Raw genomic sequence first — 7,310 nt, forward strand, 5'->3', positions numbered from 1 at the left:
AGAATGTAAAACTGTGTTTTAAAACATAAAAGAAAGGGAAAAAAAATTGTAATTTTTTTATTAGGTTGGGCTTCGGGCTTTTTATCAGGGCCAGGCTCGGGCCCAAGTTATAGGCCCGTTGGTTGGGCCGGGCTCAGACCTAACGCATTTCCATTAATGATGAGTAAAAGCCCGGCCTGGCCCATGAACAGGTCTACCCTCAAGTTTGCTGACAATTGATATCATCGTTAAATGCTAATATAAAAACAAAATATCAAAATTTTCCTTCACTATTCTTTAAAGTTTCAAAATATATAAAACCAAACTGATGAAAATTTTCTATTCGTTGGTCGATTCAATTTTGTAGACTCTCCCTTTAGGTCCGTTGCCAACCACCACCACCACTGCCAAGGCGACCACCAATACCATATCCAAGATGCCCCAAATCAAGCTTAGGACCACCCTAATCAGGGGCGGAACCAGGGGGTGGCAGAGGGGAGCCATGACCCCCCTGACCCCCTGAATAAAAAATCCTAACTTTGCCCCTGACCCCAATGGCTTCCACTAGGTTGAGTACCATATATAACCGGGTCGATCGTTGCTCAGAAGGACCACTGTGTGCTAGAGCCATCAGAGGTTCCAGAGAAGATGGCCGGTTATGGAGATGTAGAGGCATATAAGAAGATCTGGCAGGATGTGAAGTGCTACCAACACCACTACTAGCAAAAGAAACAGCAATTGGCTTCTCAGCCGAAAATTCAGCAACATCAACCCACGAAGTTGGCATATCTGAAAAAAAAAATACTTTACGAAGATTTGGCTGGAATGTCACTCCTTTCAGCCTTCTCCACGATTACTGCTGGTATTCTATAACATCTCTCTTATACGAGCAGCTTCCGCCTGCCTCCTCTCCCGTGGATGCATGTTTTAACTTGAAGGAGCTTTTGGTCATGGCAAGACTGTTAGTGCGATTCTTCTCGAGACGAAGATCCATACAGGAAGGAAGGATTGGCGTCCAATTTTAGGATTTGAAATGGAGGAGAAAAATGATGTGAGAAAAGAGAAATCTCGGCTTAATTGTCTGCTGAAGAAGCGGTACATAGCAGTGACTTCGAGCAATCACCGAAGTGGAATGGACGAGCTAACCAGGTTTCTAATTATACTCAATTCATTCTTTTCAGCTATTCAATGCCTGTAATGCAGTCAGCCATTTAGAAAGGGTACTTAAAGAATTTTTGGAAAACATATGATTTGATGTTACAAATGACAAAATGTGACAGAAAGTTAATAGTGAAGGAGGTTTTAGACAATTGTTGAAAACTTAAGGATATAATATATAAATAGTAAGGATAGAGTTAATCAATTTATTAACTCATAAGTATATTTTAAAGAATTTGCCCCAACAACATAAATAATAATAATAATAATAATAATGTCTATACCAATAATTGCTTTTGCTTCAGGTCCTAACATACAATAATAGTTGCTTTTGCTTTTGATAAATTAAATTAGGTTGAATTTGTGATTGGCATTTTGATTGGAATATCAATTCGGTAAAGCCTTTAGGTTAGCTTTTATTGACTGAGAAACAAAATTGAGTTTTCTTTGTGATTAAGGCTGTGTTTTACTTGTAAATGCATCTAATTGTAAAAAGGCTAGGTATAAATCAGGTCGTGTTGGGCCGACATGATTTGATTGTCTTATTTGCTTTTGAGAAGTAAAATGATGTGACCTAAAGATAATAGAAGTAGAAGGGTTATGTATTTAAGAATGAGGTAGGACATTAGATGACATCATTCTCATTGTACCTCTAATTAGAGGTGTAAATCAGGTCGTGTTGGGCCGACATGATATGGGCCACTTGTGTTTCCCTCTCTTAGGATACTTTGGGAGGTTGGATGGCATGGCTCACGACCCAAGCCCATGCGAGCTTGTTTCGTGGGTCAGGCTGGTCTACAAGCCAAGCCTTGGGCCAAGCTGGCTGTGGACCAAGCCAAACCATGAGAGGTATATTTAAAAAAAATTAAAAAAAAATAATAAAAATTTTAAAGTAAATTAACAAATTAGAAGAAAAATAAAAAAGTCTTAAAATTTTATTTATATGAATTTTGATATATAAAATTGTTTATATATGCAATAATAAAATGAAATATTATAATAAAATTAAAAATAAAATGTTATATAAGCACAACCCGCATAGTTGTGTTGTGCGGTATGAGCCCATTGACCTGAAGCACTGCCCAATAGGCCTATAAACGGTATTCAAAAATCTGAATTCGAGACTGAGATTCGGTATAATTGAATCAAATTCAGATATACATTGATCCGATTTGATAAATAAATAAATATATATATATAATATAAAGGTTAAAAAAATAAAATGAGAAATGAGTTTGAAAATCGAACTCTTTAGGTCTTTTGTTGAACCTTACCTCTCTCTCTCTCTCAAGTTTCAAAACCCTAAAACCCTAACCCTCTATCAATCCTTTCGCTGTTGCCGAACACTGCTCGAGCAATCACCATCAGTCCATCACTGGTCACCGCCCCTCATCATCCGAGCAACCACCAGCCCTTTATCGGACATCGTCGTCGCTCATCTAGTCATCTTTCCTCTATCTCTCTTCTCTCAGAGTCTCAATGAGATAGTGACTCGTTGCCCAAGCAACCACCATCATTGGTGGCAGCACCAGTGATAGCAGTTGAGAACCAGTCACCAGCCATAGCTTAAGCTCAAGCTCAACGCCGTCTCCTTTGCCACTACTCAAGCTCAAGCAACCCTCAACAGTCTAACATCACTGGCCATGTACTGCAGCCCACGACTGTTGCCGGGAATTCACGCCGTCACACACTCACACTTGGCCCACCGCTTGTAAGCCACGCCTGCTACCATCAATCCCCTGCATCTTTTCTCAAGGTAATTTGATTTTCATAGATTTCATAGATTATAGATTGATCTATTGGTTTATGAGCTAGATTTTTCAGCACATTTTCCCATGCTAATTTTCTAATGAGATAGAATAGATTACAAATTTCTTATAGCGATTTATTGGTTTTTTGGTTTCTGGTTATAAGCTAGATTTTTCAAATTAAATAAGATAGAATAGATTACAGATTTAGGAATTGGTTTATTGATTTTCCTATTCTAATGAGATAGAATAAATTACAGATTTTTGAATTTTGACAATATTTTAGATAATGATTATTAGTTTATTGTTTTCTGGTTATGACTTATGAGCTAGATTTTTCAGCTTAAATGAGACAGAAAAAATAGAATAGATTATAGATTTATGAATTGGTTTATTCATGTAGATAGTGCTTATGTTGCATTTTTTTTTGTCCTAATTCCTAAATGACAATGTAAATATTTATTGCTTCTCATATTTTAGTAATTTTATTTTATGATTATCCATTTATCTTGCTAGTTTTAAACTTCTAATATTTTTTAAACTTTATTCTGTGTAATCTTATTTAGGTTCCATTTTTACTTTTGAAGAAAATATTAAATGCCTAGATCAGTTAATCATTCTTAATCTAGCACTGAACTTAATGCCAATAGTGAAAATGGTGAAAATGTGAATAGTCCTAGTGCTGCATTGCCCCATTGGTCTCTAGAAAAAGAAAAAGAACATCTGAAGTGTGGAAGCATTTTTAACATAACCTTTAATGCAAAAAAAGAGGAAATGGTTGTTTGTAATTATTGTAAACAAGATTTTAATGCAACAAGCACTAGTGCTGCATTACCAAAAGGGTAAAAGAAAAATTTAACAACAAATGTTGATAATTTCTACAAATGTAAGTAAGTCAACCCGCAGACTAGAGGGATGGAAATATAATCCCATAAATAATAGATATGACTTTGAGGATGAAAAAGAAAATCTTTATGACATTCTTGATAGGCTTGATTCCATGGTCAGTTTCATTACTGATATGTGGACATCAGGGCAAAATATTGGATATTGTTGTTTAACTACACATTACATTGGTGATAAGTGGCAATTGAGAAAGAAGATTATAGGTTTTTGGGCTGTCAAAGAGAAGCATGATATTGTAAACCTTACTAAAGTCATCAAAGATCTTATTTTGCATTGGAACCTTGATAGGAAAGTGATGGCTTTCACTGTTGATAGTGCTTCTGTGAATGATGTTATAATTAGAAACATGAAGGAGTGGTTTTTTGGGCAGGGTAAACTTCTTTTGTTAGGGGAATTGTTTCATGTGCATTGCACAACACATGTTTTGAACCTCATTGTGCAAGATGGGTTGGATATTGTTAGGCACTTAATGGGAAAAATCAGAGAATCGGTCAAATATCTACAAGCTTCAAGCCAAAGAAATCTGAAATTTGAAATGATAAAAAGTCAATTGACGATTCATAGTAAAAAGGAGTTGGTTTTGAATTTCTCCACAAGATGGAATACAGGGCTGCATTTGCTCGATTGGAACAAATTGATAAAGAATATAATCTTAATCCATCTTTTGAGGAATGGAATATTGGTCAAGTTGTTTGTGAATGTTTTGAATATTTTTATGAGGCAACTAATACATTTTCAGGGATTACATATCTAACATCCAACTTGTTTTTTTCCTAATATTTGTGAGATTCATGTGTAGATTGATGAGTGGTTATTGAGCAAGTATGATTATATTCAAGCAATGGTTGGGAAAATATTGGGAAAGTTCAAGAAATATTGGGATGAAGTTAATTTGCCTTTGGAAGTAGCAGTGGTTTTTGATTCAAGATACAATTTGGCATTTGTGAGGTATAATTTGCATAGGATTTATGGTTATGTGGGTGAAGATGAAGTGGAAAAAGTGCATGAATGCCTTTATAACCTTTACTTTCATTATGAAAATTTTGATACCTCATTCACTCTTAATGAAGAGAATAATCCCCTTGAATCATCCATAACAAGTTCAGCTTCGGGTGTGATGCAAGAGAGTAAGAAGAAGTATATCAAAGGCTTTCAAAAATGGTGCACAAGTGATGAAACAACATCAGTGTTCTATTACAAAAAATCAAAATTGGACCAATACTTGGAGGAATCTTGATTCCAAAAATGCCAAATTTTGATGTGCTAAATTGGTGGTCGATTAATTCTTCTAAATTCAAATCTCTCTAAAAAATGGCTTATGATGTCCTAGCAATTCAAACAACCACTGCATCAGAGTTAGCATTCAGTATAGGTGGTAGAGTGTTGGATCCTTATCGGTGTTAATTGCTTCCATAAATAGTGAAGGCTTTGTTTTGTGCACAAGATTGGATTGAAGCATTCCCTAAACCAAAAACTCCATGTAAGTAACTATATTCATATATTTTTTTGGTATTAAGCTTATCATATTTTTAAAATGAATGTAGTAATCGCATTTCTATATTTCTCTTTGCATGTTTTAATTTCTTTTGACGAAGCACCTGCTTCTTCTATCTCTCCTATTGATAAATCTATTAAAACTCTAATGACTCCATCCTCAAATCCAAGTGGAAGTGAAAGTGCAAGCACAAATTTTGATGGAAATGGTGGTCATGCAAGTGGTGCATCCAATTAGCATATGTAAGATTGAAAATAATTTTTATTCTTTTAAATATTTATGAATTGTTATTGATGTTTTCCAAGATTTGGATTAACATGTGGTTTTATACTTTTCTTGCTCTTTCTCTTTTTTTTTTTTTGTAGGCTTAAACTTTAGTCATTCGCATGAAGGATAGTTTGGAGCCTTAAAGACGTTAATTGGTCATTTGCAAGAAGGATTGCTCATTAGCTTGAACTTTGGTCATTTTCCTTGGAGAGTTGAAGCATTGAACTATCTTTTATAGTTTGTCTATGATGGTTGTATGGATAAATTGGTTATTATAAACTATTTGGGACTGATTTTGATATATGCTAGTTAGTTTTTTTTCTTCATTTTGGTTTTGTTGAATTAACACTTAGTATAGCTATGCGAGTCTTTAATTTTGGTAGTTTGATGAATATGGTTTGGATTATAATCTAAAGTAATCAAGAAAATTATGTTTCTCTTTCTCTTTAATTGATTATGGTTGTTGAAGTATTGAATAGTTCATGCTTTGATTAATAAGGGAAGCAATGAACAGGTAATACTTGAGTTTTGACATCTTTATATTTATTTTTTCAAAAGTATAATTTCAAAGCAATTTTATTAATTAATTTTAATTTTTGCAGGCTTTTGGTTTGAAGTTGAGGAAAAACAAGTGAGAATCCATCCAAATGCAGCCTTGGATGATAGGCAAGTGAGGGAATGGGATGTGTCATCTAACAATCCTCAGCAAATAATCCTACTTCATTCTATAATGGCATTTAAGATGCAATCCTTTACATTGAGCTCTTTTTTTCTCCCCCTAGATTAGACTAGCAAATAATACATATTCTTTGGACAAGGCCAGCCTTTTTGAATATGAAACACATTTTACAGTTATGGTAAGTTCCAACAGTTTCTTGTTAGTAGAAAACCAGCTTCTTTAGTTATAATCCTGTAGTTTTATTTCCCCTCTTTTCCTTTTTTTATTTTTTTTATTTTGCAGAAGTTCATAACAAAGTAAGGTTTTGAATATGCTCTTTTATTGGGGTTCAATTGCAATTTGAGTCAAAGAACTGCCAATTAGGAAAATTGGAGAGCATAGCCTTGATTAGAGTCAACCTACCCCACCTTTTGAAATATAATTTATTTTTCAAGTTCCAAAATGTGGAATTTGATTTGGTTCTTTTTGAATTGATACGAAAAAAGTTAAAACTATGCAAATCCCAATCAAGTCCATGTATGATTGAACTGAACATGGCTGAAATATCTAATGCTACTCTTATGGAAATTTACAAAAAATTCAGCTTATCAAGTTTTGAGATAAATTAACTTGTGAGATGTAAAAAAAAAAAAAAAAAAAAAAAAAGTTCTGTTTGGTTTCAGAAGCTCGTTGCACAAATTCAGGTTTTATATATAGATTGGCATTGATATTTGTTTTCCTCTTCAAATTTATTTAAAATATATCTATGATGCAAGTGAACTGAAATAACCTTTAAGTAGATATTTGTTTGTAAGTTCTCATGCTTGAAGGGCTTAACGAAGGTTCAATGTTTTGGTCAGCATTGGTGTCTCAGCAGAGTTATCTCCATTTTATGGGTATTGAAAAAAGTGGCCCTCATTAGAACAGTAAATATAAAGAAATAAATCATAGATAGTAGTGTTGATAATCAAACAATATTTTTGTATTGGTGTTGATAATCAAACAGCATCTGTATTCCTTAACAGGCATTACTTGTTAGTATTTGGCTTCGGTTGATGAGGTTTTTAAGGTTTGTGTAAATTAAACTATAACTTGCAGA

The 7,310-nt window shown here is 34.0% G+C and overlaps 1 long non-coding RNA gene across 1 annotated transcript; it reads left to right on the top strand.

Annotated features, from left to right (window-relative positions):
- The first annotated feature begins 385 nt into the window (after positions 1-385).
- Positions 386-6,001, top strand: LOC148877226 (uncharacterized). Its single transcript, XR_016105543.1, has 3 exons — positions 386-1,128; positions 5,457-5,528; positions 5,652-6,001. It is a non-coding gene; the product is annotated as an uncharacterized LOC148877226 (long non-coding RNA).
- Positions 6,002-7,310: the final 1,309 nt, after the last annotated feature.

This window comes from Nelumbo lutea, chromosome 1 (assembly GCF_056320005.1).
Source record: "Nelumbo lutea isolate HS-2025 chromosome 1, American lotus-T2T, whole genome shotgun sequence".
NCBI classification, from domain to species: domain Eukaryota; kingdom Viridiplantae; phylum Streptophyta; class Magnoliopsida; order Proteales; family Nelumbonaceae; genus Nelumbo; species Nelumbo lutea.